The 12699-nt window shown below is 35.3% G+C and overlaps 1 non-coding gene across 1 annotated transcript; it reads right to left on the bottom strand.

Moving 5' to 3' along the window:
- Nucleotides 1-5202: 5202 nt before the first annotated feature.
- Nucleotides 5203-5309, bottom strand: LOC112064736 (U6 spliceosomal RNA). The gene has a single exon (XR_002891638.1). It is a non-coding gene; the product is annotated as a U6 spliceosomal RNA (small nuclear RNA).
- Nucleotides 5310-12699: the final 7390 nt, after the last annotated feature.

Below are 12699 nucleotides of genomic sequence, written 5' to 3'. Positions count from 1 at the left end.
CTAAAATTACTGATGCCTATTTAGTTTGACACACAGTGACTCGAATGTCTTTTTATCTTTTAAAGAATAATCAACTTTTATTTTCCTTTTCTCTGAACCTACCCTCTTCATATGAACAACCTAGTATAGAGTCCTTCATATTTCTCATTTTCACCAAAAGCATATATATGATATATAATTAATTTATATGCATATGTTTATATATGGGAGTTCTTATTTTCCATGTTCTTGATATACAATAATGTATTCAACTATTCTTTTATCAATAGATATTAAAATTATTTTAATTCTTTTTTTGATTTTCATTGTATTTATATTTGTTTTCTATTTACATTTGTTTGTTTTCTATCTACTGTTGAACCTCTGCTTTAAACAATCACCAGCAATATTTGAGTAAATATTGTGCAAGGTGCAAACCTTTTATTGTCACTACATATCATACAGGTGGGCCCCTTTATGTTTGCTACCAGCCCTGCTCTAGACTTCAGGACATTTTCTACAATATCACACAGGAACACTTCAGAAAACTTCCAAACCAGACTTCAATAGGAGGAGAAGGCACGGATCCTCCATCCTCATTATTTCCTATAGAGACTCCTGCCAGGACTAGAGCAGCTTGCTGAATACACACACAGCCTATAAATGTTCCAAGAGAGGGATGCAATTCACTGTTGCAACCTTGTAAATGGAGGAATATATTTTCTAGTTTTGGCCGGGCAAGGTCAATTTTCCTTTGCAGATGTTTATGCTTGTTTGGGAAAACCAGCTGCCCAGCACCTGGAAAACCTTAAGCCCATGGGAAGCAGGGTTTGGGTGCAGGCATTGCCTCACCATTCATTAGAGTGAGCACTCAGAATCATTTTCGAACAATTCTGCCTGTTGCCCCACAGTTAGTTTTTTCCCAGCATCCCTACCGGCCATAGGTGTTATTGTTCTTTTAAACTTTCACCTGTCAGATGAGTACAAAGATGTTCTGTTATTGTTTTGTTATGTAACAAACCACCCCAAATTAGTGGCTTAAAATATTGACAACATCTGCTGCGGAATATGCAGTGTGGGTTGATTTGATAGAATTTGTTCTTCTCTGCCTCATTCAGCTTCAGTTGGGCTTGCTTAAAGGCTGTGCATGGAATCATGCAAAACCTTGCTCACTCATGATCTGGCAAAGTTGACGATGGTTGTTGGCTAAGATTTCAGCTGGGGTTAGTGGCCAGAATACATACATGTGGCTTTTCCAACAGCTCTTTGGCTTCTTCATAGTATGGTGGCTAGCTCCAGGGCAAGCATTCCAGGGGAGAACTCTCAGCACAGGAGAGTCATTAATATCACTTCTACCTCATTATATTCATTAGAAGTCAGTCACTAAGGCTAGTTTATATCATGGAAAATTGGACTCCACCTTTGGGAAGAATTTCAAAGAATTTTCCATCATGAAACCATCACAATAGAAATAATTCATTGTTTCTTTAGTTTTCATTTTTCTCACTACTTATTTTCAGCATCTTTTTGTTTGTTCATGTATCAGTTTTCTATTGCAGAATAACAGATTACCAGGAGCTTTGCAGCTGAAAACAATACCCATCTCATTCAGAAGTTCAGGCATGGCTCAAAAGGATTCACAAGTTCAGGCATGGCTCAGAAGGATTCTCTGCTTAGAATCTTATAAGGCTGAAATCTAGGTGTTGGCAAGGCTGCAATCTCATCTGGAGGCTTGACTAAGGAAGGGTCTGTTTTCAAGCATCCTCTAGGTGTTGGTAGAATTCATTTCCTCATGGCAGCTTTTTTCTTCAAAACCAGCAGTGAAGAGAGTTAGTCTCTACTGCTTCAAAGTTTGGTCAGATCCAGCCAGGACAATCTTTTACGTCATTAACTCAAAGTTAACCATTTAAGAACCTTAACCCAAATGAAAAAAATCCCTTTACATTTGCCATATTCTGTTTGTTAGAAAAAAGTCACATTTCCACCTATACTCAAGGGAATGGATGCTGGGGAATTATGGAGGCCACCTTAGAATTTTGAGTGTCACAGTTGGCCTTATTTATTTCTTCTTTGTAAATTGTTTCTTCATATCTATTTTTTTCCTGTATGGTTGTTTATTCCTTTCTGGCCAATTTGTAAAAGCTCCTTATATACTATAGATATTATCCTTTGTCTTTATGCTTCATCAAATATATTTTTTTCCAAATCAAATCTATTATTTGTACATTGACTTTATTTATAGATTTTTTAATCCATAAAAAATATTTTAAAGTTTTATCTTTTTCCTTGAATTATCCTTGTGAAAAATTATTCATCTAAATTTGTGCTAACATTATAACAACTAGTCACCTGTCCTTTAGATTTAAATTTATATTAATTAAAATTAAATAAAATTGAAAATTTAGTTCCTCAGTTTCACTGACCACATTTCAAGTGTCCCATGTAGCTGCTTTTTAGACAGTAGAATATTTCCATCATCAATAGTTCTATTGGACAGTGATAATCTAATTATTTTTAATAAAGAAATCCTGTAGATATTTAAAAATTTTATTTCTTCTATTTTCTGTTTATTAATTTTTCTTTTTAACTATATTAATTTCTTCCTCTGATTTTTTTGGTTTATTTTATATTTCTTTCTCAAATGTTCTATAGGCTGAGTAAGAAGTTCCTTTCTTCCTCCTTTTCTTCATTCAATTATTTATTATCAAATTCATTAAGGCTATACATTTACTTTTGAATTCAGTTTTTCTGAATCTTAAAAATATTAAAATACAGCTTTTGGATACAAGGATTATATAGTTATAAATTTCATCATTTCTAAATTGTTAAGATCTTTTTATGATTTCTTTGCAATTTTATCAGGTCATTATCAGATAACTGTTAATGTAGTTACCTGATAACAGCACGACACTTGTTTTAAATATGTATAATTTTCGTGATAATCTATTATAAATATTTCATGTTCATACCAAAAATAATGTATATTCTTTATTTACTTATTAATGAGTACTAGATAGAGTCAATAATTTTTATCATATTTCCCAATTCTGCTATGATTTTACTTATTTTACTTTTCTGTCTATTATATTTTTCCAATTTGGAAAAATTTGTCTCCTAGTACAATTATATTGTTATAAAGGTCTTTTTTCTTTTTGGTAATTTTTGCATAATTTATTAGTTTCTATGTTATATGGTCCATAAAAATAAAGGTTTATTGTATATTTTGTTAGACACTTGCATCATATTTTATGTATCCTCTTTATTATTATTACACTTAAATTCAATCTTAGCTAATATTAGTATTTCTTTTTGTTTGCACTTGCTTGTTATTGATTTATCTATTGTTCCTTGGTTTCAAACTATCTTATTTCGTTTTAAGTTGTTGCTAGGTTGTTACCAGTGAAGAGTCTAGACTTAATTATACTATTGTTATGTTGTTCTTTTGAAACCTAATATAACTGTTTTGACTTTCCTTGGAATATATATATATATATCCTTGTTTGCTGCCTATGTCTCTTGCCGCTAAACCACCATATTCGCTTAGTCATCTCCACGTACATCTTTATATATAGCCATGCATGGTCATGCTCCAGAGACTACCATTTCAACCTTGCTCTCCTATTAATGGCAACTATACTCACCTTGCTTGCACTTGGCCTCTGCTATTCAGAGATTAATCATCCTCATTGTTACTAGGGATTTCAGTCTTAGAACAGCATCTTGTAACAAGAATCCTAGTCTAAAAATGAAGAGACATGGCTGAACATTTTATCAGTGCTGCTGCCCACTCACAGTGCATTCCTTTTTATCTTTAAATGTCAAGTCACAGGCCTCCTGAGGAAAGACAGCTGGTGTAGTTTATCATCTTTCATAACAGATCCATTCTACAATACCCACTTCAGGCATGACCATTTTTCTCCACAATCTGCCATGGCAGTTCTAGCATCTTCTTTACTTTGTGTGGTCAATCTATTTCAAAGTGTCCAAGGGACATCTCAGAAACATTTTCGAATTGGTTACTAGGACCTAAGTCAAGGTTTAAATTTTGTGTCATGAAAGAGTTTCCATATTGACAAACTCTTTGTTGTTCACCTTTATAGTCTGTGCCCCTTGATTCAGCTCCCTCAGGATCTGCTCCCAGTCATATCCTCCCACTTCCTGTTGCTACGCGACTTATGGCAGCTCCTTTGTCATGTAGCCTTTCCTCTCTCAGCAGGCCTAGCACTTCTCCAGTTGGTTATCTTATGATTTGATTTGTTAAGCAGGGGGGGTTATGGGAGCCTATGCTGAAGGAGACAAAAATTGCCTGGGACTCACCTGCCCAGAGCACAGCTAAGAAACAGAACATTTTTTTTAATGACTCTGAAGTGTCACCATAGATGTCACTAAAGCTCATACATTTTTTTGATCCTTACTTAGAGCCCATTTCCCTTTGTAGGGACCCACTCAGCCCCCAGAGTTTTTATGAACATTATTTTAAACTACAGACTTTTGAGATACAGCAGATATAGAAAGCTTGGAGCTTCCCTTATCTGACTAAAAAGCAGAAACTTTGGAAGTGAAGCTGCCATAAATCCCCTCTTTCAGAAAGCTTCGCTCCCAGGAGAAGACCAATCAGTCTCACTGGATGAGAAAGTGCAAAAACGAACATTATCACAAACTTTCATACCATCCATTTGTCGTCCCTAAAAAAAGGCTCATTTGTTCTTCCCATAGAAGCCCTCTCTCCCCCTTCCCTTTCCCCTGTTAAGTTGGTATATAAACCCCTATTTCGAGATGTTCGGTGAGCCTCTTCATCTGAATGCTCCCACACGCATATGAATAAAACTTGTGTATTTTTCGTCCGGTGTGGGGGGGAAATTGCCTGGGAAAACACATCTGATGGTTCCATGTAGTCCTAAAGCAAGGGGCTATATTTTATCCGTTAGCAAGAGGATAAAATATAGTGCTACTTTTCTAGGTCTAGAAATTTCAGGGGGACTTGGGCCCTCAAGGTATTTTAGTTCATCTACCTAATGTTCCCATCCCAAGTCTCAGGATCCTTCATAACTGTAATCCAAATTTCATGAAAGAGATTTGCCAAGATGAGTACTCAACCTTCTATATTTTTCTGTTCTTTAAATAAACTTCTATGCCAGTCTCTTAACATGATCAGTCCTCCCATTAGAGGAAATGATTGTTTTATCAGATGTTACTAAGGAAGCCTCTGACTCACATTTTGATTTTAATATGGAATGCTTCATGAATTTGCATGTCATCCTTGCACAGGGGCCATGCTATTCTTCTCTATATCTTTCCAATTTTATTGTATGTACTGCTGAAGCAAGCACTGACTCTCACATTTTTATTTAAATGATTGGAATTGATGTTTGGTCACCCCAAGTCTGCCACTTTTTCTTTTCAAAGTACCAGTGTTGCTTACCAACAGCTATCTAATTTCTCAACTATTATCATTACTATAATAGACATATTTCTCAAAGACCAGAGATATTTATTGATCAGATATCAAATGTCAGTGCAGATAAGTCAAATTCACTAGAGGTGAAAGTTTTAAGAATTGCAGTTTCACAGTAGACCAGTGACTGTCAATTTTCCACCTACCATCTGAGATGGGGTCTTCATTTCAGCTGGCCACCATATTTTCAACTCCACAATCCCATTCTAGAGTCAGCTTCCTAGGGATCACTTCTTACATCCTAGAAGTAGAGGTTGAGACAAAGACTCAGGCATGCACGATGTACGGAGTGAGTGCTCTGCAGGAAAATCCTGTAAAAGAATGAAGGAAGTCAAGTAGGGGAGGGGAAAAATCTGAGCAAGGATGCAAACTAGTTTTGGTGTGGTACAGAGAGGGAGTAGCAGATATTCCTAAAGAGTGAATTACCCCATAGAGTTGTACACCTTGAGACTAAGGGACAGAATTTTGTATAATTTTATTAGTCGGTAAATGGGAAGGGGGTGGGGAAACTGCCCAAGTGTTTCCAGGCAGGTTGGTTCCCTTCAGCCAAGGGCAGTTCTTCTGAGAAGGCCACAATTATAAGCCATTCATTTCAGTACTCACAGCAGATAGCGGATGATAAACTAGTAAAGAGGACAGGGTGAGACTGGAATAATTCAGACATAGAACTTTCATAAAAAGAAGTTTATTAACGCCATTTTGAACATTTAATTGTAGACCTTAGGCACTTTATTACTTATCATGATGATTTCTGACTTCATCATTTGTTGGAGATTCACTATATGTTATTAATTTACTTATGTACACAGGGCAACAAAAGAAAGATAAGCCATAATGTTGCTCTCATGAACTTTATAAGTTGCCAGCATGTCAAGAAACCATGAAAAAATTCCAATAGTAGTCTCATAACAATTACTATTGGCTGCCAAGGGACACAGACATCAATGTGATATCAAAATTTTTGATAAAAACATCTCAAGCACTCAGGAGGGAAAAACTTGAAATATTTTTGCTGTGTCTTTTTAATCAGTAAAATTGTAAAAAATATTTCTTCTTTCTGAAGAATCAATTTGAGTTCTTTAATGTAATCTGTCATCACAGAGCTATATAAAGGGAACAGTGAGACTGGATATTTTGTTATAATCAGGTTATGACTTTGGAAAAGAATGGCAATTTTTGCAGTTTTAGTCTAAATAAATATTGATCACATCACCATTACACAGTGTCACTTTCCCTGTTACAGCAGTTAGTGTTGATTTTTTTCAGCTAAGCTCACTCAGCAGTGGCCAGCCACAGATACTGAGTGTTAGAGAGCTACTCTTCTATTTAAATCTTCTTTGGATGAGAGAGAGGCTAGCCAGACTTCAGTTAGGAATTTATTTTTGATCAAGAGCAAGGCTCTTAACAAATAAAGTGACCAATATCACACATGGAGAAGATTGGTATGAGATAACATCAACTGAAAGCTATCTTTTTTCCCCAGCTATTCACAATTTAAAGATCTATTTAAAATTATGCCAGATTATACCCACTCTGAATAGGAATGCATTTATGGAAAAATGGGAAACACATCTTACAGTCAAAATTTTCCTAACATTTGCAGAAGAAGAGTCCAAAAATGGCACACAATGCCAGGAGGGTGCATTTTCCATACACTTCAAAAGCTTTTTGTCGTTGACAGGCTAGTGTTTTACACTGATATTTTTAGGAAAATATTTTCCAAGACTCTTTCCCACTCTGATGTTTCACAAATTGCTACAGTTGTTTTTGTTTAATAAACTGTTTCAAAGTCATTTAGGTTCAGGAAATGCTAGCTTAAAATTAGATTATATTTGCTGCAAAATCTCTGGGAGAATTAATATAGGTTCTATGAATCTCTAATTGAAATTAGAATTATTTAAGCTGTTGGACTTTGGAACCCATTTTTCCTGGAGCACATCATGTGGCAGGTTCTGAGAAACATTTCTGAGAGAAGCTGCATTAAGGTAAATTCTACAATTACTTCTTAAATGTCATTGTAACTGAATATAACAGTACTTCAAAGAATGTCAGTCAGTCTGCTCAGGAGATAGAACCATGCGGTAATTTGAACAGGGAACATTTAATATAAAGAGTTTTTAAGCATAGTGGGGATTAGATTAATGATAGATAAGCTGGTAAAATGTTAAGAGAACTCTAAAGAATATGGGAATAGCAGATATGTGTTGGCCACTACCAGAACACCGATGGAAGAGCCCACTGTCTATCCTGACAGAGCTGAAAGCTACACCTTTTTAGAGAAGGCATGGCCATTTCTCACTGAAAGGCAGAGACATCACTGTGATGAGGTGCTGGTGGAACTTGCTGGAACTCTTCCCTCTAGAACTTGCTGGAAATCAATTCTCTAGGGTATAGAAAAAAGCCGTTCACAGAAAGATGTCTCATGGAAACATTCTGCCGTGGAACTTCCTGAGGGGATTCTGGGGGAAGCTGCTTGATGCTGAGTACTGCTGGATGCTATACATGGCAAAAATTGGGCGATAGACAAGTTTGCAAGAGCTGTAGGAGCCTGATGCTGGAGAAGCAGTGTGTGCTCTAAGAGCCGGACACTGGAGCAGCCGAGAAGCTACCCACACCACAGTTAACGCAGTGCTGGAGAGGCCAAATATACAAGTGCAATGCATGAGGCTTCCAAGTCAGTGCTATAACCAGGAGGAAAAGCCCTCTCTCCTGCAAAGCTATTGACAAAGCTTACTGCCAACTGGCAAGGGAAAAATATATTTAAAGTGCCAGATTCATTTTTGCAAAGCAGGTAAGGAAGGGTAGATTTCGAGGTGAGAGACATTAAGTTGATAACTGGCACTTAAAATTATGAAATTTAGAAGAAAATAAATTCTTGTGTTCTGTATTCTTTGTTAACTTTGATGACATTCTACAGACATTAGGATTTCCTCCAAAATTTTGGTTTTCTTCTAAATAATAGGAACAGTCAAAGTGATTAAGAAGATTTTCTTTTCAGAAAAAGTCTCAAAATGCTGCTTCTAGTTTCAAGGTAAATTTGATATGAGTACTTTGGGTTACTAATTGCAGAATACTCAACTTAGCTGCAAACAACAAGATAAACTACTAATAGTCACATAAACAAATAAGTACTGATTTTTCTCACATGACAGAAAACTCTTGAGATAAGCAGCTTCAGGCATTAGTTTGGTGGACCATCCATTTAAAGGCTGCCATATCTGTGATTCTCTTCGCCCTTTCCTCCTGCAGACCACATGGTTCTTCTATCTTCAGGAATCATATCTGCAACCAAGGTAGAGAGAAGAAATAATATATGAGAGCAGCTAGGTCTGACCCTTTTAAAAGCAAAGGGAAACTAGAAGCCCTCAGCAGGCTCATTAGCCATAACTCTGTCACACAGCCACTCCTAGCCAGGATTCTGGCTGGGGAAGCAAGTTCAAACTATGTCATTCTCCACAGTGGAGCCTTCAAGGAGAATGGGGTTTGGGGATTTTTGTTTGCTAAGCCAGTGAATAGTATCTTCTTCACAAGAGTTTCTTGAGGATGTAAATATATTGCTGAAATAATGTAGCTGATAATTTTAAAGAGAATACAGTAAAAACAGTGGGGGAGTTTGGTAAGCAGAGGAATGGCTGCCTCCAGAGATTACTGTGGAACTTATAAATATGCTAGTTTACATGACAAAGAAGAATAAAGATTGCAGATGGATTTCAGATTGATAACCTGTTGACCTTAAGATAGACTATCCTGGTGGACCCCCTATAATCACAACAGTCGTTATCAGTGCAAGAGGGAGGCAGCAGAGGAGAATCAGATAGTGATGTATCTACGAAGAATGTTGCTAGAGATGCAAGGTTGCAGGCTTTGAAGATGGAGGGAGGGGACTCTAGCCAAGGACTGTGGTCAGCCTCTAGAAGCTGGAAAATGCAAGGAAATAGATTCTCCCCTAGAGACTATAGAATGGAATGCAATTATGTCGACACCTTCATCTTAGCCCAATGAGACCTGTGTTGGACTTCTGACCTACAGAACTGTACGAAAATACATGTTTGTAATTTTGAAATCACCAAGTACATGACAATTTGTTACAGCAGCAATAGAACACTAGGGAGAAACATAATGTAGATACAACATTGGGAGACTGCATTTTTTCAACCTTTCAACTTCGTATTAGATTCTTCTTTGTGATTCTTTCCAGAAACATTTATTTATATATTGGATAGATTCAAAGTTTAGACGTAGATAACTGAAATTCTAGAAATTTATTAAGTTCATTCATAATTATTTATTTTCTATTGCAGAACCAATGGCAATGTATGGGAATCTCATTGGATAACTAAGACATGAAAGTAATCCTTAGACTTGACACAGAGATATCTGAATATCTATTATCAGGTCTTTTCCTTGATTTTTTTCATTTTAACAATCTATTTTTAGTGTGTAGACTGATACATCCCAAATGTATAAAGTAGGAATTTTAATATTAATGGCAATATTTTATATATTTTTTCCAGCTGTGATTAAAAAAACCCCACAGAACAACTCAGTGGCAGATGTACTAACCATGCAGCTACATACATTATTTTATAACCAAGGTTTTTCCAGATGCTGAGTAGCTTTAATGTTACAAATGATTAAAAATAATATCTGTACTCTCTGAGACTCTTTGATCTGTCAATATTAAAAAAATCACACAGACTGTTATAACTTCGTATTATACTAATTTTTTCTTACATTGAGTAGAACTAAAAGTAAATTTGCAATAAAATATTTTAAATATCCTATTCCCACACAGGAACATTTTGTATCCAAAGAAAAAAAATTAAATAGAGCACTTATCACTATAGAGTAGATTTAACCCTTCTTGGTCATTTTTTTCTTTCATAGAACATATATCTCCCCCCTTCCCAAATTAGTTCATTCTTAATATAGTACAGACAATTCTTAGGCTTTGGATACATTCTGACATGATGTAAATTCCTTGCTCTATTTTTACTTTCAGGTGGATTTTGTCAAGTTCTATGCCTCTCTAAATCACAATTTTCTCATTTGTAAAACTGGTATGATATTACAAAATACATAAGACTTAGGAGTTTTCACAGAGTAGGCACTTAATCAATTGTAGTAATTATTATTGTTAAAATATAATACTAATATTGATTTTTAAAAGTAAAACAAAATAGATATATCAGTTAGGTGGTTTAATAGGAACATATTCTGTAACAAAATATTTCTTTCTAACAAGATGTGTTAAATATGCCAGCGATTTAAGTTAGGAAATGTATAACTTAATGTGAATTTGTTCTTCCTTATTTGATAAATAAAAAAATTGTTCTAGGTTAGATATAGGCCTCATAGGATTTCCAGAGCACTTAACTTGGTAGTGTAGATGTACACTGCAGAGTACATAGTTGAGAACTTCATTTAAAGAAAAGTTTCTTTTTAGCTAACAGAGGAAAGACAAAAAGTAAAGCTAAGATGGTACCAGTGATATAAATTTCAAATATATATGTGCTTTGGTTTACGCACACACATACACACACACACACACACACACACACATCCCTCTTCCAGAAAATAAAGCAACCAAAATCACTTTTCTACCCTGTATCACCAATGGCTTTGAATTTCTGTAATCCTATCAAAAGAACTGGACTAAGAGAACAAGTTCAATGTTCTTGAACAAGTTCAATGTTCCAGTTTGATCAATGTGAATAGGAGACTTTAAAGAAGAACATGTTACTTCTATTACTATTAATAATAATTACAATTATAATACAATCACCTAATATTTTTGTGTGATTACAGCATACTGGACTCTTTACTAAGCATTTTATATGTATTGTTAAATCATTTTAACTTCACACCAATGTTATTAGGTAGGTACTATTAACATCATCTCACTACACAGATGGGCAAATGAAGCATGAGGGGGATAAATAATTTGCTTAAGGTGACACAATACAGTTAGTAAGTGGAGGATGTAGGCTATAATAATGATAGTATATATTTTGTATTTGTTATTTAATTATATGAATAGTTGGCTTACGGGGAATGGGAGGAAACTATTAAGTATATGCTTAAAAGTTTTAACTCAAATATTTTATATGACCCTTCATGTAATTGATGATATGTGAGCAGTAATTTGTACTAATGAATTTTCTATATACATAGCTAAATGTCTAGCAATATGTCTATTACAGATCAAATGCTGCTGAGAAACTTGATATATCTTTATTAAATAAATACACTGATACTTTAAAATTATTTTATGTAAGTTTATGGCAATGAGTTGTCACTATATATATATATGTATGTTGCTAATTATTCTAGGACTTTTCTTTTATTAAAGAATTACTTTTCAATGATGATTGTTTGATGCTTACATTCTCAAATTTCATTTTGCTTTCAAATTGTGCTCACTTTTCTGTGGACAAATATTTGGATGATCCTGTGGATAAAGACATACTTTGTCCTAGGGATAAAGTACTGAAAATATTTTATAAAACCCACTGAGAAAAACACAGTACTCTGTTACTCTGTTAAATAAGTGATGGTAAGTTATAAAACACATATAAGTCATGCCCACATATGTTCATGACTGGCTAGCTGGTCCTACTTGTGTGCTGAGGTTGGTATTGTAATTATTTAAACTGAGTCTTCAGTGGAATGAAAACAAGAATATAAAAGGGAAAAAAACTATTTCCTGACATGGAACTACCAAATTAAAGACATGGTTGTCTGCTCCCTGTACGCTGAATCTTATATCCTGATGAGCCATATTGATATTGAATGATTTTCCGTATGGGGCAAACCTCTAAGGGAAACTTTGAGAATTAAACAAAAAAGGCTTTACTGAGTGACATCCACTTTAAAAAAGTAAAGTTATCCATATCCTTCTAATTTTAGCCTTCTTTTACTTCCAGTGCTTGAATTGAATATGTGCTCCTCTGAATTGAACGCTCTTTTTTTTTTTAACATCTTTATTGGAGTATAATTGCTTTACAATTGTGTGTTAGTTTCTGCTTTACAACAAAGTGAATCAATTATATGTATACATACGTTCCCATATCTCCTCCCTCTTGCGTCTCCCTTCCTCCCACCCTCCCTCTCCCACCACTCTAGGTGGTCACAAACCACCAAGCTGATCTCCCTGTGCCATGCGGCTGCTTCCCACTAGCTATCCACCCTACGTTTGGTAGTGTATATATGTCCATGCCACTCTCTCACTTTGTCACAGCCTACCCTTCCCCCTCCCCATATCC

Source organism: Physeter macrocephalus, chromosome 6 (assembly GCF_002837175.3).
Source record: "Physeter macrocephalus isolate SW-GA chromosome 6, ASM283717v5, whole genome shotgun sequence".
NCBI classification, from domain to species: domain Eukaryota; kingdom Metazoa; phylum Chordata; class Mammalia; order Artiodactyla; family Physeteridae; genus Physeter; species Physeter macrocephalus.
This window is presented reverse-complemented; position numbering and strand designations above follow the sequence as displayed.